Below are 24,204 nucleotides of genomic sequence, written 5' to 3' on the forward strand. Positions count from 1 at the left end.
CCCTGGCAGGGCCTCCGAGGGCAGGCCAGAGAGATCGCGCGTGCCGGGAGGGAGAGAAGGCAGCCAGACCCAGCCGGCTACGGCGAGAAGCAGCTGGGGGATCTCGGCCCAGAGGAAGCTGCCGAGTCAGCAGGGAGGGAACCTGGGATCTTCTGCATGCCAAGCAGATGCTCTGCCACTGGGCGATGGCCCCATCTCCAATTACAAAGCTAGCTCAGTCCTGTCTACTCTGACTGGCAGCAGCTCTCCAAGGTTTCAGGCAGGCACTTCTCCCAGCCCCATCTGGAGCTGCTGCCGGAACTCAGCTCGGAACCTTCTGCAGGCAGGCGCTCTAAGGGGGGTACCTTGCAGGGCGCACAGGGCGCTTCCCATCCAAAATGCAAACCAAGGCAAACCCTGCTTAGCAAAGGAGGCCCTCCAGCCTTCCTACCCCAAGAGCCGCTCCAGATCCTGTGCACCCAGGACGGAGCGCAGGAGGGCTCCGCAGGGACAGCCACCCGGAAGACACACCCCAATGCTGGGACTGAGGACTCCCCGGGCCAGGACGGGCCTCGGATTCGCCTCCTCCAGGCCGAACTCCAGAAAAGGGGCTATTTCTAGCTGGGGAAGTGTCACACGTGGGGCTGTCAGGACTCCGGCTGGAGCTGCACGAGGAGGAAGCGTGGCAGGCAGGGCTGCTCCGGCTTGGCTCCCGGGGGTTGTGGGACCACAACGCCCATCTCCCCAAAGGCCCCTGTGGCTGCGGCCACTGGGAGGTCTAGGCCCCGGCAGGCGGAGAACCCCGGGATTAAGGCCACGCAGACCCAGCTGGAGTCGAGACCTCCCAGGCGACGCGAGGAGGAGGAATCCGGGAGCGGCTGGCCAAGCCGAGAGGACCCCACGGCACAAGCTGTGTGCAGGGGGACATGGCCCCAGAGGGAGTGTGGGGGTGGCGGTGCGCACACAGCAAAGAGGGAGAAGCCGCGGAGTCACACAGAGCACTGCACTCTTCCAGAAGCGAGCAGCGGGGAGGCTGGCCAAGGAGAGACGCCGCCCGGGGCTGAGATGGAGGGGCTGCTGCTGCCGCCGGAGGAGGAGGAGGAGGCGCAGATGGGGCAGACCCACGCTGGCTGCCAGCGAGGATGCCTGCGCCGCTGACCTGCTGGAGGCCGCGGCTGCCACCCACCAGCGGCCGCACAGCTGCTGAAGGCTGCGCAAGGAAGCCGGGCCAGCGGCAGCAGCAGCGAGGCCTCTGGAAGGACGCAGCAGCCACAGAAACGGACATGGCGAAGTGCCTCCTTTTTCTTCCCCGGAGGATGTGGGATGCGAGCCAGACAGAAGCATTCCCGGGCGTGGAGAGCAGGAGTCCCCCGCCCCAGGAAGAGGCCCCAGCCCAGGGTGGGACTGGAAGTGCCTGGGCAGCCGGGGAGGGGCCGACCCAACCCCCCTTTGCGGGAGGGGGAGGGGCCCAGAGCATCCCGCCAAGGAATGTGCCCAGGAGTCCCCCGGCAGGGCCGCCCATCCCGGGCCGCGGCAGCAGAGCAGCTCCTCTCCGGCAGGTCACGGCAAGCTCAAGCGCGGAGCTGGACCAAGGCCCGGGAGGGCCCCCCCTCTGGCCCGGAGCGCAGGGGCCGGGCTCTCCTTCCCTGCCTTGCCCGCAGCAGCTCAGAAGTCAGCCTCTCCGCTTCCAACTCTGGCACAGGATCGCACCCGCGGCAGAGCATGCTGCCACTGCAAGGCCCCCAGAGGCAGGGGACACCCTCGGGATGCAGCTCCTCTGAGAGAGCCAGGGCCTGAAGGGGGCGAGGATTAGGGGGGGGAACAGCCCCCCTTGCCCCCTCCCCATTTCCCTCCTCTTCGGAAGCTTCTTTCAGGCCTTGGTCTGAGCTGAACCTAACCCACGCACAGGCACACACACACACACACCCGTCAGCATCTGTGGCACACACCAGCCAGCATGGACTAGTGGCGAGAGTGCTGGACTAGGAGCGGGGAGGCCCGAGACCCTGAGACTTGCTGGGTGACTCTGGGCCAGTCACTTCTCTCTCAGCCTAGCCTACTTCACAGGGCTGTTGTTGTGAGGAGAAACCTCAGCACACCCACCGCTCTGGGCTCCTTGGAGGAAGAGCGGGCTGTACAATGTACATCCTCCTCCTCCTCCTCCTCCTGGCCTGCTGTCCCCTCTCAGAGTTGCCACAGACGTCCCATCAGTGAGTTCAGCAACTGGAGTTTTGCATCTGGGGATGGAGGGGGCCGTAGCTCCATCCCTGACATCTCCAGGGAGGGCGAATGCGACTGAGACTCCTGCCTGGGACCTGGGAGAGCGGCTGCCGGTCAGTGCAGACAATACCGAGCACGGCATGGACGCAAGCTCTGGCGGGGTGCAAGACAGCTCCCTCGTTCCCATTTGCTTCCAAGAGCAGTTGGGGAAGTGGAAGGCAGGCAGAGTCCGCTCAAAGCCAGACTCTGGACGGCAGTGAGGACTCTGCAGCGTCGCCTGGTCGGTCCCAGCTGAAAGCATCAGTGCTGGTCCACACTTAAGGGATGGAGTAAAAAGGCTCCCGCCAGCAGAGAGGGGCAACTGTGGCGGGGAAAGAGGCACCGCAGCCCGCCGGAGGGGAGATCCCGCCTGTACAGTGGAATCCTGTAGTAGTTATAACAGTGAGGGGGGGGGGGTTGTTATCACAAATATAGAAGACGTATACACTGCTTTTCCGCCAACAAGTTCTCAGAGTGGTTTACACAGAAACACAGAAGTGAAACTGAGGAGTCTCAAGGAGCCTGGAGGAACACCTTGCCTCTTTCAGCTCTACCTCGCAGTGTCAAGGAAAAGTCTGAAGGGCAGAGATGTAGCAGAGACCCCGGAAATGGGGGGCCGGGGGGGGGGGCATTGCAGGAGGCAAGGCTGGAGCCTCTCCTAAGATTGTGCAGAGACAATCAGCTCCTGCAAAAGAGAGCTGTGCAGAGCTCAGCCAGTGCTGGTGCTGTCTGCAGACTGGAGAAAAGTACAGTCGAGCCTAAAACTCACTCACTCTCTTACGAGACTCACACAAGAAAGCCCAGAGCCGATTAAATGGCACCGGTTGTCCAATAATACATGAAAAGGTTCCAGCTTTCTACAGAGTTTTGTTGCATTCCTCCCTTCTCCGAAGGAAAGAATATGGACTGACTTTACCATTTTTTAAAATATTTCATTTATTCTACAGCTGACTCCCATAAGTGTCCCGTCAAATTTTACTTTGCTCACTTGCTAGTTCTTAAAGTTCTTTCCTTTTAGACGGAAAATAGATTGAGAACAACTGGTTCTAACAACACTGAGTGCGTTCTGTTACTGCTTTATTTGCTCATGAAAGCCGATGTAAACGGGGGCCTGGCGGACAGGCAACCAGCCATGATCCTGACAGCCTTGAGCTTCCACACCTTACACACACTCTGGGGGTCCCTGGGTACGTGGCGGGGGGGGTGGGGGGTGTCCAAGCACAAGGCAGCTCTGCCTGAAAGCGAGTCACTTTCCTGGCCCCCCCCGCCCCCCCGGGCAAGGCACTCGTGTGCCCGGCTCACACGCTGTGGGCTTGGAGTCTGTGGCGTCTCTCATGGGTGACATCACAAACGCTACCCAGGAGGTGTCCACAAGACCTGCACAACCACATTCCAGAACGCACTCCAGGCAGCAGGGTGCCCCCCCACCCCACCCCCTGCCAGCTGGACAAAAAATTTCAAGTTCTCAGCAACAATGATGGGGGGGGGCGTTTAATGCAGACCCTGTGCAAATAATCTGAAGAGGCCCCCAGAACTCTGACACTGGATGGACCACCAGAAGCTGCCTTAGACAGACAGACCTTTGGTCCGCCTCTCTCATCCTTGTCTGCACTGACTGGCAGCAACTCTCCAGGGTCCCAGACAGCTGATTCCGCCTCCCCCCCCCCAGCCATGGGTTTGCTTTAGGGTTAGGGTTTCTAAGGCAAGGCCAGCATAGGGGGGGGGTGCCCGGTGGGCTGGGCTTGAATCCATGGTTGCTTCCGAGCCGGCCCCTCCCTCCCTCCCTGCTTCGCCTACCCTGCAGGGCTGTTTTAAGGAGAAGCTGGGATCACCCCCACGTGTACCACCCTGAGCTCCTCGAAGGAAGGGCAGGCAACAGATACAACGGATCAATGACTAATCAGTACTTCTCCCCTCAGGAAAAGAGCGTCTCCAAAGCGCCCCACAAGGCCCCCAAGCGCTTACTCTCTTGTTGTACAACTCCTCTGCAGAGTTCTTTGCCGTGCTTAGTCTACATCTGACATGTACATCGACAGCAAAGCCTGGGAAATTCCCAACGGTAGATGCTAGTGTAGAAGCCACCTGAGACAGGATGCCCAGAGCTGGGTTGGGGGGCAGGGGAGTGGGGGCCCATCCCTCCGCCTCCTCCTCCTCCTCCTCCTCCTCCTCCTCCAGCTCTCAGGGAAAGGGACACACAACAGCCCCAAGGCCACCCAAGGCCCCTCGCCTGCCGCCTGGAGGAAACTCGCCTGTCTTCCTGGAGAACATGAAGCAGGTCCCTTGTGGGTGGGTCGAGGCCAGCCGTTCCCCGGCCTGGGACCCCAGCCGTCCCATCAATCACCCCGAGAAAGAGAGAAGAAGTGGTGCCCACAGGCCGGTGTGTGAGCATCTCCTTGCAGGAAGACGTCAGCAAGGAGGACAGGAGGAGTCCACCAAGCGGGTTATTTAGTTGGGTGTCTTTGTGACTGCTGAGGTCACTTCAGTAAAACAAAAGGCCTCCCAAACAACGTGCCCTTTCATGCAATTTAGCCAAGGAGTTAATCTTACTGTCTCCACAGCAGCTCCTCCTACTTTTCAGCAACATTTCCTTGAAAGCAGGGGTTGCCAACCTCTTGCTTCCTTTTTGGAGGTGCCACTTTCTCAAGCACCATCTTTGTGGGTGCCACTTTTGTGAGTACAAGCACCCCCAGGGCTGGCTGCTCTGCACAGAAGAGGGAGGGGGGCTTGCCCCAAAGCTGCCCCTGCAGTGAGAAGGAGAAATGGCTGGGGGGGGGAGGCGCTTCTTGGGCTGCAGCTGCTGCTGCTTCTCACTCTCTCCTCTGCCCCCTCTATGCCCCCTTCTTGCCACTGATGCACTGGCACCCCAACTGCCCCCGCCTCCCTGAGGACTGGGTGGGGGAAGCAGTAACCCGTGAGCTTCGGGACAACTGCCTCCTGGGAAGTACCAGCAATGGTACTTGCACCCCTGGCTGCGAGGATGGGGCCGGAGCTCAGTGGCAAAGCCTCTGCTTGGCATGCAGAAAGTCCCAGGTTCAATCCCTGCTGGTGGTGGCAGCAGCATCTCCAGGGAGGGCTGGGAGAGGCCCCCGAGCCTGAAACCCAGGCCGGTAGACCATACTCCGCCAGAGGGACCAAGAGTTGGTCCAAGGCAGCTTCCTGTTCCCTCTGGTTGGAAGGAAAGCGCTGCTCCAAAGCAAGACACAGGAACTTTACCAGCCACAAGACATCACGGTTGGGAGTGACGGCCCCTGAGGACCACACCATGTCCTCCCAGCAGAGGATGCTGTGAAAAGGGGACCTGCAACTGCAGCCTTCTTGCTGGGTGGAGGGGTGGTCCTGGAGGGCTGTGACCCCTCCCTGCCAGGTCATCCTCACCACCCTGAAGTGCCGGCAAAGAATCAGAATCAGCAAAGTCATGAGAGTAAAATCAATCTTGTGATTGATTTCAAATTGTTGAATTAACTTTTTATATGTGTTTTAATTGTTTTATGTTAACTGCCCAGAGACAAAAGTTTGGGCAGTATATAAATGTGACAAATAAATAAACAAAACTGCTAGTCCAAAGGAGAGAGACAGACGATGAAGGCAGAAGGGGAGTATGAACAGCAGCAGCACCTTCAAGAATTCAAAGCACTCCACATGCATCATTTCACCCACCCTCACAACAGCCCTGTAAGGCAGGCCAAGATGACTGCCCCCATATTTCAGGGAAGCAGAGAGAACAGCGGCAGACACGACAGCTTGCCTAAGATCATGGCAGAGGAGAGGTGAGGTGAGAACGGAGAACTTCCTGTTTCAGAGCTCAGCCTCCCAATCCACAAGGCTAAATTACTTCCAGAGGGGTTGCTGTGTTCGTCTCTTGCAGAAAAACACACCAAAAAAAAGTATTGCAATACCTTCAAGACCAACAAATTTATCGTAGCATAAGCTTTCGTGGAGTACCGTGCATTTCCTCAGATGCTCAAAATGTGTGTGTGGTGGGGGTGTACACCCACCACACAGAGCCAGGAAAGAGGGGGGTTGTAAACAGCGGGGTTGCCAACCAGCCACGAAACGAGTTTCTCCCAGGGACTAGTCTCTTAAAAGACATACTATAGTCCAAAAGCCTAGTTCTGGACACAGCCTCCGACGCTGTTGCAACATATATGCTCTGAGCCAAACCATGTTTTAAGGTTTCAAAAGGAAAAGTCCAGTAGAAATCCCCACTTCTGAATCAGGCAGCCAGACCCCCTGAGTGGCCACCAGCAGCGACTGCAACGGACAGCTCTGCCTGCCCAGGAAAAAGCCCGAAGGAAGCAAGCAAGCAAGCGACATCCCAGAGACCAAAGCCAGACAGGTTCCCAACCCCTCTCCAGCCCCCTGGTTTTCAGGCCTGCCGTCTGAATGAAGAGGCTTATCTCCGACAACCTCAAAAGTTAAAGGCTGCACCGTAGTTTTCCACACATGACAACAAGGTCCCCTAAACCACATGTCAAAAAATGACAACACAACCTGCCATGCAAGGATTAAAATATAGATTACAAATCCTGTCAACCAAAAAGTTTGCAAAACTTTAGCACGCCGCCACCCAGGCAGGCTCTTCCCCAGTTATTTGGGAGGCGGCCCATGCCGGGCTGAACAGGAGCAGCAGGGGCTGCAACTGGGAACTCGGTGGCGTCGGGGCCCCCAAGTGTGTGCAGAGAGAGCCCCCCCCCCCGGACAACCACGACTCAGTCCAGACCCATCGAGACAGGACGGTCTGCAGGCCAGGAGGGCCGAGATCCCGGCACACGGACAGCCGAGGCCTGAGCATGAGGGCCCCGATTCAGCCTGCAAAAGTCCAGCCTGCTTCCCAAGGAGCCCAGGCCTCCGCGCAGAAGTCACCACCTGAACCCCGCTGACTGGAGCAGCAGGGCGAGGCACCACCTTGGACCCTCCAGCTGCTGCTGAACGACAACCCCCATCATCCCCAGAGACAATGCACGGCTGGCAAGGATGGGAGTTGTGGTTCAACGACAGCTAGAGCGCCCCGGTGGGTTGCCACGGCCGGACCAGAGAGACAAGGCCCCACCACCCACCGCCAGCTCCTCCTCCGGCAAACTTTGCAGCCGCCTCCTGGCAAGGCGCCCCTTCCCGGGATGGGCACAGCAAGAGCCCCTCGCCTCCGCTGCTGCCGCTGCTGCTCCTCCGCTCACTGCAGCCTGGCAGGGAAGCCTCACCGTGGAAACCTGTCGCAGCTGCAGATCAGCATCGCCTTAAACACACACACACACACACGGGGGGGGCAGCCCCCTCCCGGGCAGGAGAGCCCCGGCCAGGCCCCTTCCCCGCAGGCGGGTGCCCCGCTGGCTGCCCCAAGCCAAGGTGCCCAGGCCGGGCGGATGAGGCGATGCCTGCAGCCCCCGGCCGGTCCCGCCGCCGCCTCCCCCGGCCAGGCTCGCTCGGGTTGTCCGTGGCCGGCACGGAAGAGGCGACCCTCCCGGCGGGCTCCCCCACCCCAGCGGCAGCTGCCATTGGCCGGGCGGCGGCGGCGCTGCTCGGGCCACCCAGGCAGGGCGAGGCGAGGCGAGGCGAGGCGGCCGGGAGGGGCGGCCAAGCCCCCGGTCTCCGCGGCTGGACCCGAGCGGCGGCAGGCAGGCAGGCAGCGAGGAAGCGAGCGAGCGAGCGAGCGAGGGAGGGAGGGAGGGAGGGAGGGAGGGGCCGCCGCAGGCTAACCCTAACGCGCCCTCCTCGCCTCCGCGCAGACGGGACACACCGCGGGGCCCCGGCGCCGAGGCTGCCCGTCCCTTCGGAGCCGTCCCCGGCGGCGCTGCCCTCCGCGCCTCTCGCTCCACGCCTGGGGGCCGCCGCCGCCGCCGCTGCTGCCCGAGGAGGCCCGTCGTCGAGCGGCGCCCACGCCGCAGGCACGCGGTGGGAGGCGGGTGGGTGGGTGGGTGGGTGGCCGCAGGAGGGGGACCCCCGCCCCGCGGCGCGCCTCCGACTGGGGGCCGAGGCGCAGGGGCTGGCCGGCTGCCGGGGGGCACGCGAAGAAGCCCCCTCCGCCGCCCCCGCCGAGGGGAGCCCCCTCCTCCTCCTCCTCCTCCTCGCCCCCCCCCGCGGCGTCGAGCCGAGCTCCCCGTCCGCCCCCTCGAGGAGACCCGTGCGGGGGGGAGGGGAGGCGCCCGGGGGGAGAGCGGGGGGGGCCGGGAAGCGCCTCCTGCTCGGCTGCCGGACGGCGGGGGGCGCGGGCGCGGGGCGCCGTCGGGGATGATCGCGGCGGGCCGGGCCCGGCTGTCACTCGCCTCCTGCCTGGACGGGACCTCCGCGCGGAGGGAGGGAGATGGGGGGGGAGCAGAGGGGAGGGGGCGGCCGGGGGCGGAGGGCGAGCAGGACCCCCGCGGCCCAGGCCCGCTCCCTGTTTCCATGGAAACCGCACTCACACGCCACCCCCCTCCCCATGGCGGCGGCGGCGGCGGCGGCGGGGGGGGGGCGCCGGGCCCGGGGAGGGGAAGTGGCGGGGGGGGAGCAGCGTCCACACACGCACCTGCTCGCGGGGCGGCCCCGGCCGGGCAGCGGCAGCAGCCGAGGCCGCGAGGAGCCTCCCAGGCGGGCGGAGCCGGCGGGTCAGCGCGGCGGGCTCGGGCTGGCCGAGGAGCGGCGGCGGCGGCGGCGGCGGCAGGAGCGGCAGCCCGAGTGTGAGGACAGGGACGAGCCGCCGCCGCTGCTGCCGACTGCTGCTGCTCGCGGCCGCCGCGGGGCCTGCCGGGAAGTGTAGTCCGGCCGCCCGGCGGCCCCCCACGCCCACCCCGGCCGGGCCCTGCCCCGCGGACTACAGCTCCCAGGCGGCACCGCGCCGAGCCCTGCCCGTCTGGGAGGGGAGGGGGAACTCGGAGCCAGCCGAGTCCGGAGAGAGAGAGCGAGAGAGCGGGGGGGGGGGGAGGAGGGGCCTCGCGCCCTGCCCCAGGAGGGGGAGGGGCTGGCGAGGGCGGGGGGCGAGGGCGGGGACCGGCCTCCACCCGAGGGGAGGGAGCGATCAGCAGCAGCAGCAGGACGAGGAGGGAGAGGGAGGCGGGGAGGCGGGCAGCGCTGCCTCGGCGGTTGCTGCGCGCCATGCCCCCCGCCGTGCCCCCTGCCCCGCTCCCCCTGCCGTTCACACGCGCAGCAGCGCAGCCCTCGGGTGGGCAGCGCCGTGCCCAAGATGCACCCCAGCCCTCCCCATCGATGAGGTCATGGGGCTGGAGCCAGAAAGCGGGGCGGGGGGGGGATACGGGAAGATGCGGGAGGAAGGGGCAGCCGACGAATCTGGGCTCCCCCGGGGAGGGGGGAGGGGGGTGCAGGCAGCCCGCGTGGGGGGCAGGCGCCGGGAGGGAGCAGCCGGGCGCACCGAGACCCCCGCTGCCGCCGGGATCCGGCGGGGGCGCCTCGAGGTGCGCGCTTCCCCGCGGGGGCCGAGAGGCGAGGCCAGGCGCCCCACCGACGGAGGGGAAGGCGCAGGGCAGGGCAGGGCTGGGCTGCAACGGGGCACCTGGAGCAACCCGGAGGAGGTCGCCGCGCAGCAGGAGCCGCCGCACTCCGCACCTGCGCTGGCCGGCGGCGGGCGCCCCCTCGGGGCCGTGGCGCAGCGCGGAGGAGCCTCGCTCGCTCGCTCGCTCGCTCTCGGCTGGCTGGCTGGCTCCCTCCCTGGGCGGCGCAAGCAGCCCTGCGCCGCACCGGCGCGCCCGGGGAGCGCTCGGCCTGCCTACCGCTTCCGTCGCCTGCTCGCTCGGCTCTCGGGGATGCGGCGGCCGAGGGGAGGCGCCCCAGCCCGGCCGGAGGAGCGGCTGCTGGGCTCGAGCTCTCCCGCCCCCCCCCCCCGCGCCGCCTCCTCCTCCTCCTCCTCCTCCTCCCCCGCCCCGCCGGCCGGCAGCGCCTGCCTCGCAGCGGCGGCCACGCTCTCCTCCTCCTCCTCCTCCTCCTCCTCCTCCGCCCGTCCGGGTTCTTGGGCTGCCCTGGAAGGCGCTGGCAGCGCAGCCTCGAAGGCCGCGACCGCCAGCCAGGCCCGCCGCGCGTCCCACCTCGCGGCGACAGCAGCAGCAGCGGCAGCAGCAGCAGGGCCCCCGCCGCGCCGCCCCGCTCAGGCCAGCCCCCCTGTGGGCCGTCTCGGCGCTGAGCAGCGAGCCGGGCTGCCCTCCCCGCTCCCTGGGCCCGGCGGCTTCCTCGCCACTGCCCAGGGCCCTGCCCGGCCCTCCCGCTCGCCCCCTGCCCTAGCCGGGCGCCCTCTCCCCGCGCCCCAGGACCGGAGTCCGTCTAGGGCCGCCGCCCAGCGCCCTCCCCCGCTTCCCTTGCTGGCAACCTGACACGCCTTCACCCCGGAGAAGCGAGCGCACACGCCGCTCCCACTCCGACAGCGCCGTCCGAGAGCGAGCCCCCGCCAGCACGCCCGGCTCCCCGGGCTTTAAGGCGCGCCGGCCCCGCGGCCTCCAGCACCATCTGCCCTCCTGCCAGCCCCCTATAACTGTCTTCCGCTCTGGGGCGGGCAGCTTGCCCGCCAGCCCCCCACTGCCTGGAAGACAGGCTTGCCTGTGCGACCTGCGTCCCGCACAACTTGGGCGCTTCCTGGAGGAAGCTGCCCTGAACCAGCCACTCACTCACTCACCCCGCGGGGCAGCTCCTCCAGCCGGAGTGGGCAGCCCCTGGAGGAAGGCTTGCCAGTTCAATCGCTTGCCGAAGGAGGACCCGAAAGTGGAGAGGGGCCCCTTCCGCCAGGGGCTTCCCCGGAGGGCACCGTCACAGGCAAAACCCTGAAGCAGGCCCGGTAGCTCTGTGGCCCTGCTTGGCCTCCCCAAAGCCGGGGCTTCTTCCTCTGGGTCGCTCTCCTGGCTTCCCAGACCGCTGGAAGCTCCCTCCAGATTCCAGGCTGGGCCCCATAATATGGGAGATTCTAGCGGCAGTTTGCGAGATCCGTAAAACTGGGCCTGGTGGGAGACCATAAGGGGCCACCCCAGCCGGGCTCTGTCCAGGGGATCTTGGGACTAAACTTAAGCGGTGCTGCGGTGGGGGGGGGGCTGGGCCACCTCTAGTCCAGCTGCTTCCCTGCTCACTCTCTGCCCAGAGGATGCCCTCTTCCCCCCTCAAGCCCTCCTCTCGGCTTTTGGGTGCTCCTTCCTTAAGGACGTGCCAGCCCTGATGTTCAAAACAGCAAAAGCTGTGTGGTGGGTTGAACACCCGTTGGTGGTGGTGTGGCCAGGGCCTAGCGCATGAATGGGCTGGGCTGGCGGCCATTTCTGTTAGGAAGGAGTGGCGCCGGTTTGACTTCTGGCCAAGGTGAGCGTTTCTCGCCCCCAGACTAAATTGCCCCGGACCCTGAATTCAAAGCAGTCAGAGCTGGTCTGGGGGCAGCAAGCAGGACGGGTCCCCTTCACTAAGCAGGGTCCGCCCTGGTTGCAAGTGGCAGGGAGACTAGAAGTGTGCGCAAGGCAAGAACACTCTGAACCATGTGAAACCCCCTTGAGTCCTGCTGCAACTCCCATCAGGGGCATTGCTGGATGTTAAGGGCCCCTCCACCTTTTGCAGGCAAAGATGCCCAGGCAGTTTTGCTAGACTGTGTGGAAGCAAAACCAGAGAAAGAGAGAGAGAGAGAGATGGGGCTGAAGCTACTTGGCAGGGCGGGGGGGGGGGGGGCGGAAGCATCAGAAAACATGTTTGTTGCTTTTAATTTAATGACTTGTGTTCTGATTTTCCCTGCTGAAAGGACAGCTCACAATGAAGAAAGAAATGACCAGGCTCAAGCTCTCACAAGACCCTTCAGAAGTCCTTCACGCTGGGGAAAGTGGAAGGCAAGAAAGAGAAGAGGAGGAGGACCAGCAGCCAGGTGGATGGACTCGATCATGACAGCAACGAATGCACCCCTGAGAGACCGGAAGGGCCAAGCGGAAGACAGACCGTCCTGGAGAGAATCTATCTCGGTGGTCGCTAGGAGTCGACACCGACCGGATGGCACTTCCTCAGTCATCAGGCAATAATTGCATAGCGGCGGGTTCTGCTAGCACATGGATAATGCACAAGATGGGTCCCAGCCAGTGTCCCCTCGAAGGTGTGCACATCTGTCCCCGCTCAGGCTGAATCAGGAAAGCCTCATTCTGACGGCATGTTTACGCACACACTGCCTTGATGCTGCCGCCCAGAACAAAACTCATTCTGCACACAGATGACAGCAATTAGAGAGACCCCTGGTGCCAGCTCCTCCCCTTCTAGATGTAACCAGCTAAGAAGCACCCCACCCACGAGGGAGGTGGGTCTGCCTTTCCTGTCGCTGGGGGTCAGTTCAGACTCTGCCCCCACCTCACACTGGCACTAACCACGGCTGAAACACGTAGCCATTGTCAGAGCTTCCAAAGAGGCAGGCTTACCTGCTTTGACGTTACTTCTCTGCTTCCGTTCTCCCTTTGATCGCACTCCTAGCGTGGAGGGGGAGCAACCGGACTGCGCCGTTTGTCAATGCAGACGGACATCGGACCAAACCAGAGTGGCCACAATCCCTCCTCGGATCCTGTTTTCCAGGGCAGATTTTGCTGGCCAGTTGCAAACTATAGTTTGTCCATTCAGACATCACATCAATCCACAGTTAAGTTTCCGTAAAGAGTTTGGGGCAATGCCCAAGACCAGACGAGATGTGGACGTTCCGCAACTGGAATCCCCCAACCCCGTTTCTTTTCCAAAAGCAGGTCTTCTGAAGCGGGGGGGGGGGGCGCTGGGGGTCCCACAGGTCCAGCAGGGCTGCACGGCAGCTCCACCCCAGAGGGCCTGGAGGCGTCTCTGCTGCCTCTCCTAGTGGCTGCTGCTGGTTGCTTCAAAGGCGAATGAGTGGGGCGGGTCTACTGGAGGGATTCCCATGTCCGGTCTAGTTTGTCCCCAAGAGGAGGGCCCAGGAAGGCCCGGCATTTCTTCTCAAGCAGGGGCCACTGGGGTGAAGAAGAGAGCCCGTCCAAGCGGAGCCCTCTCTGGTGGCCTCCACGGTTGCCTCTTTCCTACGTATGCCTGAGCGAGAAACAGCTGCTTCGTGAGTGCCCAACCGCAGGTCCGCAACCCACGCTGTCCGTTGTGCCTGGGGATGATGGGCGTTGTAGTCCAGAAGCTTCCGCAGACTCACAACTGGGAGCAGCACGTGTACTCCGAGCTGCAGGAGAAGGCCTTTGCAGGCAGGACAGCAGGAATCCTTCCCCTCAGGAATCTGGGCGCAATTGAGAGGCTGGGTCTTGTTCTGGACAATGTTAGCACAATGGAAGAAGAAGAAGAAGATGATAATAATAATACAACATCATCATCAATGAAACGAAATACTTTGCATTTCTCTAGCAGTGCAAGCATTCAGAGCATGATGGGCGCATGGCGTTCCGTAATCCTCCCAACGACACTGCAGAGTAGGCCGGCAGCATGACGCGGGGGGGGGAGGGGAGGGGGTGCTGAGGCCCAGCAGGACAGCAACGCCACGGAGCACGGGGGTGGTGCAGCCGTCCTCACTGCAAGGTCCGGGGGCCCGTGGAGGCTCCCCTCAACCGGCCGCGAAGCTCCTGGGCTCCACGTCTCTTGGAATCAGGCCTGGTGCAAAGCTTCAGACAAGGCTGGGCACTGCGCTGCCCCCCCCCCCGCCCCATGTGGAGGCCACCATGCTGGACCCTGCCCAGTGTGGAGTCGGGGGGGGGCTCTTTCAAGGGAAACGGAGCCCTCTTGGGCGCCTGGAGCATCTTGGCAGGCAGGCTCAGTGCTGGGCAGACGAGCCCGGATTATTTGTTTATGTGAAATACCTCGATGCCACCCAAAACTTGCATCTCTTAGTTAAAATCATTTAAAACATTGAATCAATTAACAATTAAAAGACTCAAAACATGTAAAACCCCAGCATTAACAGGATGGAGAACGACAGATCTAATTTTAGCCCTTGCCAGTGCTCCCCCCCCCCGCCCCCAGGAGCGCTTGAGGGAGGGCTGCCCCCCCCCGCCCCTCTTAAAGGGCCTCTCCTCTCCAGGCCCCTCGGGACCAGCAGAAGGGATGGAAGAGGCGACTCGAAGCAGACCCGCCTTGCAAGCTCATTGCAGGAGGGGAGGGAAGGGACCCCCACACACACACACACACCCCAGCTGGGCTGCGGGAGGCTCAGGGCTGGGTCCCCAACGCAGCTGGACTGCAGCAGCCCCCAACACCACCCCCAGCAACCAGGTCAGCCGTGGGTCGTCCCCCCCCCGCGCCAGCCCCCAGGCTCTGCTTCCTAACCCTTGGCCAGCAGCAGAGGGAGCTTTTTGAGGAAGTCAGTTGGGGGGGGGAGGAGGGGGAGGGCCTCTCCACCCAAGAGGCTGAGCCCAGTTTCCTTCTGCCAAGACGGTCAAGTCAGGCTCGGCCACAAAGCCACAGCCCCTCCCTCCCTCCCTCCCTCGAGGATCCACCAAGAAGGGGACCTTGCCGCTCTCAGGCCCACACCCAGCAACGTGGGGCACCCCCCCACACCCGGCCCGCCCACCCGCTCGGCCTGCGCAAGCCCTCTTGCTCTAGCCTTGCCTGGCTTGTTTCCCGGCATGAAACCAGATCACGCCCCCAGTTGTGTGTGGGGGGGAGGGGGGAGCGGCCCCCTGCCCAGTGTCAGCAGGGTGAGCTCTCTCTGCTGGCCTGCCCCACTGCCCGGCCTGGGGCCTCACTGCTGCCCAGGGACCAGAAGAGAGATCCTAAGGCTGGGCGGGTTCCTGCGCTGGGGCATCGCCCTTGGGGGCCACACACAGCCCGCCACAAGGGGAGCCACAAGCCTTCCGTGGAACCCACAAAGGCGGCGGCGGCGGCGGCTGGCTGTTGCCTCCTGCAGAACTCTGCAAACGACGGGAAGTTGCGCCAAAGCACCGTAGAAGACGCGGCGCGGCTTGGCCCTCCCCCCCGCCGGCTTTGAACCCCAGGGCCCCCTTCCCAGACACACTGGGATGATGGGAGTCGTAGTCCCACATCTGCAGGGGGGGCCAAAGTTGTGCAGCCCTGGAGGAGGAGGAGAGTCTGGGCATGGGGTGGAAGAAGCCTCGTGGCCCCCAGTGGCTCAGGAGAGCTCAGGCAGGCTTGCTCGGGCGATGAAGCTGCCCTCGACCGATGCATCGTGCAAAACGCTGAACAAAAAGCCAGCCTTAAACAGATCTCAAATGGCACTGCATTAACAAGACCGGCGCCGTTTGTCAACAGAAAAAAGTGCTGAAAGCAATTTATGCAGCTAAAGCTAAAAGAAAGCGTTTCCTGTACCAAAAAGGCTCACAGTGTAAACACACACACACACACACACACGCCAAGGTGGCATCAGAAATAGCCACTGAAGAGCACTATTTTATTTTATTTATCATTCTTCCATACCCCCTGATATAGACATCTCTGGGCGGTGTCATCTCTATGCTGGGGGAAGAGAAGAGAGTTGGTAGCAAGCATGAATTGTCCCCTTTGCTAAGCAGAGTCTGCCTTGGTTTGCATTTGGATGGGAGACGACGTGTGAGCACTGTAGCATATTCCCCTTCGGGGATGGGCCACAGCTCAGTGGAAGAGCATCTGCTTTGTACGCAAAAGGCCCCAGGCTGAATCCTTGGCGGCAGCAGCATCTCCAGGTAGGGCCGAGAGAGTCCTGCCTGGAACCTTGAAGAGCTGCTGCCAGTCCGTGTAGGCAATACTGAGCTAGATGGACCGATGGTCAGACTCAGTATACAGCAGCTTCCCATGTTCCTATGAAGAGGGCAGTTGCTCTCCCCTTGCTAACTATAAAAGAGCTACCCTTCAAAAGCTGCCTCTTTGCCCAGTTAGCAGGGGTGCTAAAATCTGTGCCTAGCGTTAAGATGAGGAGGCTATAGATATATGCACGGTGTGGAGAGAGGATAGAGAGAAATTCTTCTCCCTCTCTCACAACACTAGCAATGCAATTGTGCTGCCGAGTCGGTGTCCACTCCTGGCGCCCACAGAGCCCTGTGGCTTTCTTGGTAGAATACAGGAGCGGTTTACCATGGCCGCCTCCCGCACAATATGAGATGATGCCTTTCAGCCTCTTCCTATATCGCTGCTGCCCGACAGAGGTCTGGGAAACATACCAGCAGGGATTCGAACCACAACCTCAGGTTCCCCGCTACGCCACCACAGCTGATCACAACACTAGAACCCGGGGTTATTCCCACAAAACTGATTGCCTGGAAATTTAGGGCTGACGAAAGGAAGTACTTTTTCACACAGTGTATATTTAACCTATGGAACTCTCTGCCAGGGGATGTGGTGATGGCCACCAGCTTGGACAGATTTAAAGGGGGCTTTGACAAATTCACAGAGAGCAGGGCTATTCATGGCTATTAGTCTTAGGGCTATAGGCTATAAGCCACCTGAGCCAGGCCCAGAGGCAGGTTGTCTCCGAATCCCAGTTGCAGGGGAGCAACAGCAGGAGAGGGGCCTGCCCCCTCCCCTCTTGCCTGTGGGCTTCCCAGAGGAGCATCTGGTGGGCCACTGTGGGAAACAGGAGGCCTTGGGCCTGATCCAGCAGGGCACTTCTTAGGTCCTTATATCAGTTATGGCCAGGACACTCTGCAGAGCAAGCCAGCTGGGACCATCACTGGCATCTCTATCAACTTTGAAACTCTCTTCCCTTGGAAACATGCGGAAGTCCGAGCCCAAGAATTGTGAGACGCACTGTACGATCTCACTTGGGTCGGCTTTTAGCAGGAGCCACTAAACTGATGGCGGGTAATTTGGACTTCACCACAGAGTCCTACTTTGAAATGTCGCGGTGGTGTTAACGGGGTTTCGCACAAAGGGATTAGACATCTCAATTGTCATCTCAGTTGCAGGGTTGTCTCTTGGTTAAAGAAAACTTAGTCAGTTTCATTGCGCAGGATTGATTTAATCGATTAAATTTGCACACCGACAAAGTAATCATTGGGGGGGGTCTTTCTCCCCCCACGCTGCTCGGATGATACATGCACCTATTGCAGCAGCTGCCATCTTAAGAAGAAGCATTCCCTGCCTTCTGTGAGAGAAGCAGGAAACCCTCTTTTAAAGATCACATCTGCCGTTTGTTTGTGTGCAGGTACTTGCATTTAAACCCACGAACCTTTCCAAAAATCCAGGGGTGTGAGTGTGAGAGAAGAGAGGAATGCATGCCATGAGGTTAAAGAGGGAAATATCCCCCTCCCTCCACGATACGGGAAGCTTTCGGAGGGAGGGAGGGAAGGAAGGAAGGAGGGGGAGCGGACCCCTTTCCCCACCTCCCAGAGTCACCTGCTCTAGAGCAATAGCGTGTTTGGGATTGCAGCTGGCAGCCAGCCCCAAGTCTCTCTAAGGAAAGGCAGCACCAAAAGGCTGCGGGCTGGGCAAGAAATACGGTGGCCTTTCCTGCTTCTGCTCTGGAGGCCTCCCTCCCCGGTGGGCCACGATGAGCAGCACAAAGGCAACCGAGCTCCCGGCCTGGGGCGCTCCTGCCAGGGGCAGGCCAGAAGGGGAGGAACAGGAGGGTGCCCTCCACCAGCACACAGAGAGGCCTCCGGCTGCTGAGGACCCGCTGCGCTCCTCATCTCCCCGCAGCCGCTCCAGAAAGCCACAGGGCTTGAGGGTCGTCTCCAGCAGACCCCGGCTTCAGTGCCGAAGGCGGCTTGCGGCCATGCTGCTTTAGGGAGCTACTCTGCTGCACTGGGAAAGATGCGCATGGAACTGCAGGGGCGACCTGGGTCCTAGCCGCTGCCCTGCTCTCCAAGGTTTCCGGCAGGAGTCCCACCCAGGCCTACTTGGGAAAACTGCCAGGGACTGAACCAGGGGACTTCTGAAGGCAAGCAGATGCTCTGCCACTGAGTGATGGCTCCTCCACCCGCCAAGCGGGGGCTGCCAACCGATGGTACTCCAGATGTTGCTGAAGGTCAACCCCCACCATGCCCAGGGGCAACAGATTGGCGAAGGAGATGCTGGGGCTAAAGGAACCCTGGTTGGAGCCCCTGCCCTGAGGGAGGGTCTGTCAGCAGGCCGGTCCACATGTAGCCACCAGCCAGGCTACGGGCCCCTTTGGCAACTACAAGACCAGCTCTCCTCTCCCCTCAGCAGGCTTCTGTGCCAAGGTGGTGGGTGGCGATTAAACTCAGCAATTGCCCGGCCAGAGAGGGGAGAGGGGGCCGTGTTTGTCCCTCCCCTCGGAGGCCCCTTGGAGCAAGGGGGATCGTGGAGACAATCGGGAGGGTTGGCCTTGGGGGCCCCTAGGGAGCCGGGTTCTTTGAAGCCATCCCTGGATCGCCCCCTTGTTCCGAAAGACCTGTTCAACCCGCCTGCAACCAATGCACAGGGCGCCCTGGACGGGTGGTGTGGCCCATGATGGTGGGTGCGCGCAGCAGCGGGCGGCCTCCGAGCCGAGGGGCCTGTGCGCGTGCCCCGGTGGTCCGCCTCGGACACACACGGCGGCGGCGGCGGCGGCGGCCAGCAGCCCTCTCCAGATCAGAGGCGCGCGGCAGAGCCCGCGGGAGGAATCCCCCCGCCGAGCCCGAGGCGGTCGCTCTGGCCCGTCCCCGCCGCGCCCCTCTCCAGGCGCGGTGCCAGCAGCGGCGTTTGCGTGCGCGGGGAAGCGGCCCCGGGGGGTGCCCGGCGCTCCCCCCTCCACACAGGCGGGGCGCAGCGGCCGGTCAGGCAGCCGCGGGGCGGGGCTTCCTCTCCTCCTCCTCCTCCTCCTCCTCTTCCCCGCCAGCCAGCGCGCTTCGCGTCTCCGGCCGGCCGGGCATCGCGGCTGCACGTCTGGGCACGCACGCGGCGGCGAGGAGGAGGAAGCGGCGGAGGAGCAGAGGCGGCGGCTCGACGGAGCGGCCCCGCGAGCGCTTCTCGGGCGCCGGCCTGCCTTGCCGCTGCGCTGCCGCTGCGCGCCTTGGCACGGCGCAACGCCCGAGCCTTCCCCCGGCACAGGCGGCGCCTCCCTCGGCTCGGCAGCCACCGCGCTGGGCAGAAACTTTCCTGCCAAGTTGCCCCGGGCGGGGCCCGACGGCTCTCCCCAAGGCGGACGCGAGGAGGGTCGCCCGGTTCCGCGCCGCCGCGGGAGGCCAGCACGTGAGGCGCTCGCTCGGGCTCGGGCAGCCGCCTGGCGTGGGCGGCAGCAGCTCAGGATCCGCCCCCTCGGCATCCTGTCGGAAGGGCTGCAGCCCCGGCGGGGCGGGGCCTGGGGCCGAATGGAGGCACGCAGCGCCCCCCCCCCGCTCGGAGAGGGAGGATTGTGGGAGGAGAAGCCGCGGAGGAGACAGACGTGTGAAGGGGCGGGGCGGGGGGCAGCCCGGTCGGCCCACCGGAGCGGGGGCTCCGCGGGCTATCATGCCAGTCGCAGCGCCGGCTCGCTCGAAAAGGTGGCGATCTGCAAAGCAGAGGAGCGCGGAGAAACGGGGCCCTCCCTGGTAGCATCTCCAGGTGGGGCTGGAAAGAGCTCTCCGAGATCCCGGGGAGCTGCCGCCGCCGCCGCCAGTCAGAGCAGACCATACTGACTCCGATGGATCATGGCTCCGACTCGGTAGAAGGCGGCGGCGGCTTCCCGCATGACTCCTCCTAGTGTTTAGAGGAGGGGCCGTGATGTAGTTGCAGATTCCGAAATGCGGGCGCTCCTCTGCGGGGTTAGCCTGGCGTGCAGGTGAAGTCCAGGGAGGAGAGCCGAGGGAAGAAGCCTTCCTTCCGAAAGGGGAAGAAGGCCTCCCCCCCCCCCCAAGGAAGAGGACAGGACACAAACCCGGGCCGGGCCCAAGAAGTGCAAGGTGACCCTAAGGGAGGCGGGAAGAGGGTTTGAGGGACACTGAGCTGGAAGCATCAAGGGGGGTAACAAGAACTTCTTCCAATACCCCAGCAGCAGAACAATCGTTCTGGATTGACCAAGGCCAACTGAGGGCAAAAGGTTGGGGCCTTGATTTAACTAGGAGCTTCTGTGGGCTAGTTGTTCTCAGGTGACCTGGCTTTGAAGGAACACTCTGACTGGGCAATGGTGAAGAGAGAGACGGGTGGGCAGGAAATACCTTTGGGTGCTCAATCTCTGGCTTTATTTGGCTTTCCCAGCATCCTTGTTGTAGTGGTCAGAGTTAAGGGGACATTGGATACTATGACTACTATCAATATTTATAGACTGCTTTTCAAAAACAGCACTCAACGCAGTTTACCTGGAAGGATAAATACAGAGGGAGTGGGGAGATGATTCTCTGTCCCAAAAGGGCTTAGAATGTAAGCAGAAACATAAGGTAGATACCAGCAACCACCACTGAAGGATGTTGTGCTGGGGATGGATAGGGCCAGTTGCTCTCCCCCTGCTAAATGGAATGCGACAACTACTACTGAGGGCAATTGCTTCCATAACCTGCTTGTGGGCTTCCCAAAGACATATATTATTTTTAATCCTAAAATAATGTTTTTAATTCTAAATATCTGGGGAGTGGCACACATTAGGAACATAGGAAGCTGCCATATACTGAGTCGGGCCCTTGGTCCATCTAGCTCAGTCTTGTCAGCACAGGGAGACCCTTGAAGGTCCGTGTGTGTGGGGGGGGGCAGCCGGTGGCCTTGCTTCACCAGAGGCAGGTTAGTGGACAGTCTCTCACTCGCGACCGAGGCTGGGGAGTGGGGACCCTCCCTGGGAGACGGCTAGAACTCGCCACACTCCCTTTTTACTTTTACTTTTTGAACAGTGGTTCCTGGGGGAGAAGAACACAGTTTTTCCACCCTTGGGAGATGTAAGAGTGCCTCTGGGCATGGGCAGCATACCTTTTACTCACATTTTGAAGAATTTGTGTGTGAGAGAGAGAAATAAAGTCATAGTTTCCGATGACCTACAGATACCAAATTTTGCATACACAATCCTGCCACTGAAACTTGCTGAATGCAGACTGGAATCTGTGAAGTGAAAATTAAAAAAAAAAAATTGCAGTTTTTTGGGAGAAATTCTGAATATAGTTCCTGATTACCTACACATACCAAGTTTTGCATGAACAATCCAACTAATTAAAATAATCTGAATACACTTATTTTTTTACACTAGAATGTGCTTGGGGACACATGTAACTATTCTGGGGTATTTTGAAACCAGAAATTCTGAATTAATCATATTTTAATTGTTGTTCTCATCAGATTTTTAAACTCAGCAATCAGATCAATAATTATACAAAATGACATCATGCCCAAGAAAAGCAGATCTTTCTCAGATTCAAATTTACTGGATGTGTAAATCCAAATTTACTGGATTTTTAATGAAATGTATAATATCTGAAGTTGAAATCCTACACATTTCAAACTCTTCTTTTACTTCCCTTTTGCAAGCAGGTGGATAACAAATACATTATTATTATTATTAGTTGTTGTTGTTGTTTTGTTAAATTGACACCCCGCCTTTCATTCAGAAAATCCCCATGCCCTCTCTTCCATTTCTTGAGCTTTCCTGGAGGGGTAACCGGCCTCCCCCACGAGGAGGTGGGTTTCTTCCAGCAGTGTCTCCCCTGCAGCGGATGGCGAGCAGGTCAACCCTCACCCGGCTTTCCCTGCGGCCCCTACAGGCAGCGGCGAAGAACCTCTCCGGTGGGGCCACCTAAGGGCCGCGGCCAGATGTCGGGGGTGCTGGGGGGGCGCCCCTCGGAGTGAGGAGGAGCGTGAAGAAAATAGGGGCGGGGGCGCGCGCGCTCTTCGACCCGTCATCATCCGCTGAGTGCTGGGCGCCGCTCAGGGCCCCTCCCGGGCAACTTCCGTCACCCGCCTTTGGGGTTTGCACCAGAGTCTCCTCCGGGCATGCCCTGCGCGGGCATGGCTGAGGCGGGACGTTTCACACGTGCAGCTTTTGCTCCACGCAAAGCACTTATGTATGGCTTTGACGTAGAGGAGTTCCACGATACCGCCCCACACCCGCGTGCGCGTCTCCTCTTCCTGCCCTTGCCGCGATCTCCCGGCGCACGTGCCCATTTCAGATGTTGATGGGGGGGCGCAACCCCCCCTGCAAGCGTCGTGAGTGAGCCCCACCCCGGAGCAGCAGAGGCCCGCCAGCTGGACCCCCGCCGCGGGGCGTCGTCCCGACTTGGAAGACGGGACCCGCGTCGCGTGTGAATGGGGCCGCCCGGCTCGGCCCCTCCTCCCTCCTCCAGCGGGCGGCGGCGGCGTCTCCACACCCCGCCAGCCCGGGCCGCTCCCGGGAGGCAGCCCTCACCTGGCGCCGCAGCGTCTCCCGGGGGCACCCCGTGCCTGCCATGCGGCGTGCGGAGGGGGGGATCCAGGCCCTCGACCCGCCGCCCGGGCAAGGAGGGAGGGGGCGGGCGAAGGGGCGGACTTGGAGGGGGCCCCGCGGCCGCTCGCCTTTGCAGCAGCTGCCCGGGGTGCGGGGAACCAAGGAGGGAGGGGCTGGGGGCGGCTCGCGCCCCTCTCCCCCCTCCGCGTCCTTCCCGCGAAGCGCGTCTGCGCGGCCAAAGGGGTCAGGCGTGCGGGAGGGGGTCCACACGTGACGCAAAGAGCCGCATCGCTGTCGTGCGAGGCGCGGGCAGCCACCCCCCCGCGCCGCTTATGGAAACAGGCCCCCCCCCTCTGCCGGCTGCAGGGACGCTTCTACTCGTAATCCTCTTAAATATCTGGGGTGGCGCAACTTGGGGCCTGTGCGGTGATCAGAGGCCAGGTGGGGGCCCATTCCCAGTCCGTGAGAGCACTGCCCTGCTGTCCTCTGTGCCCGGTGAAGCTGTGGGATTCACTGCCACAAGATGTGGCAGAAGGGAGCCGGCCGTGGGAATGGAAAAGAGGATTCGATCGGGACAGGGCAGCCAGCAGCCAGGCTAGCTCTGTGCAGCCTCCAGGTCCAGAGGGAGGGTCCCTTTCCTCTGAAAGCCAGTTGCTGGAAGGAACCTTTGCTTCCTGTTTCAGGCTGTGGGGAGCAAGCTAATGGACTAGAGGAACTGGAGGGCCTGGTCCACACAACCCGTTGCACCCAGGTTTAATGTGGGTTATGGACCTGCGTGTGACTACATGAACCCCTGGCGAGGTGGGGCTCTCAGCGTCATCCTAGGCCCAGAAGCCACTTTGGCAGGGGTTCACACCAACACACGAATGTCCGTAACCCCTTTAAACCAAAATCTGGTGTGAACGGGGCCAAGCTTGTGTCCTTGCGTTTTTGCTTGCATGTGTGAATGGCACACCGAGCTCCACAGAGAGCTTTCTGCTCGCCAACACAATACTTCTCAACAGTGCCGATTCACACATTAAGCAGCCTGTCAGCACGGAAATGCTTTCCCGGCCGTGAACGGCGGAGGCGGAAGCAGCAACCCCGTATCCGGACGCAGAGCGCAGGCGAGACGTCCAGTGGCTGAAACCAGGAGGAGCCGCAGCTGGCCGGGGAGACCAATGAGGGAGCTGAAGAGCAGCCCCTTTTCAGAGACCTCAGAGCATCCAAGGCCAAGAGGTTTAAAAGAAAAAGGAAATCCAAGCAATGGTCACCAAACCCCGTGACAATCTATACCAGCAGTGGCTAGAAACACCCACCGCCCAAGAAAGAGCAGAAATACACTGTGGGGGTTGGAAAGCTCAACCAGGAGCGGGGGGGGGGGGGACGGGACCAGGCAGCTGGGGGAACCGGGCCTCCCCCTCAGCAGCCTGGGCCCCTGCTTTGGGCAGGGCGGGTGGCAGGAGCAGCCGTGCCCACGCTGGAGTGCCCGAGATGCTGCCAGGGCCCCTCCGGGGGCTTGCTGCAGGGTGGCAGGCCACAGTGGTGTGGGCCGGAAGGGGGGAGACCTCCTGGAGGGTGGGCAGCCCCACTGGCACCTGGAGGTCTCCCTTGGAAGCCCCAGCAGCCGCTCTGGGGCCCGACCCGGAACACTCCGTGGCCGGGCAAGGCAGGCTTGGCCCTCCAGCTGCTGTGGAACTACAACTCCCATCATCCCGGGAGAGCCAAGGTGCCCCCCCCGCCCCTCTATTGCCTCTCATCCGAAGTAGCGGCATATTTTCAAAGCAGTGGAGTTGGTTCCACCAGGTCTGTCTGTCAAAGCAGAGCAAAAGATCACCCTTGACTGGAGGAGCAGA

General features: G+C 61.9%; 1 protein-coding gene across 5 annotated transcripts in view; it reads right to left on the reverse strand.

The window, feature by feature from the left end:
* The window catches only part of BCORL1 (BCL6 corepressor like 1), a 36,607-nt gene extending 15,553 nt beyond the window's left edge, over positions 1-21,054 (reverse strand). Inside the window, exons 1-2 of one of the 5 annotated variants that reach the window (XM_053273386.1) lie at positions 20,937-21,054; positions 12,585-13,435 (exon numbers count right to left, since the gene is read on the reverse strand). The gene's annotated coding sequence lies outside the window, so the exon portion shown is untranslated. Of the gene's footprint in view, positions 1-8,740; positions 9,001-9,774; positions 9,855-9,938; positions 10,051-12,584; positions 13,436-20,925 lie in introns of those variants that run through there. The other 4 variants (XM_053273388.1, XM_053273389.1, XM_053273390.1 and 1 more) reach the window with 4 other exon arrangements.
* Between the last annotated feature and the right edge of the window lie 3,150 nt (positions 21,055-24,204).

The sequence above is a fragment of the Hemicordylus capensis genome, chromosome 11, assembly GCF_027244095.1.
Source record: "Hemicordylus capensis ecotype Gifberg chromosome 11, rHemCap1.1.pri, whole genome shotgun sequence".
Taxonomy (NCBI): Eukaryota; Metazoa; Chordata; class Lepidosauria; order Squamata; family Cordylidae; genus Hemicordylus; species Hemicordylus capensis.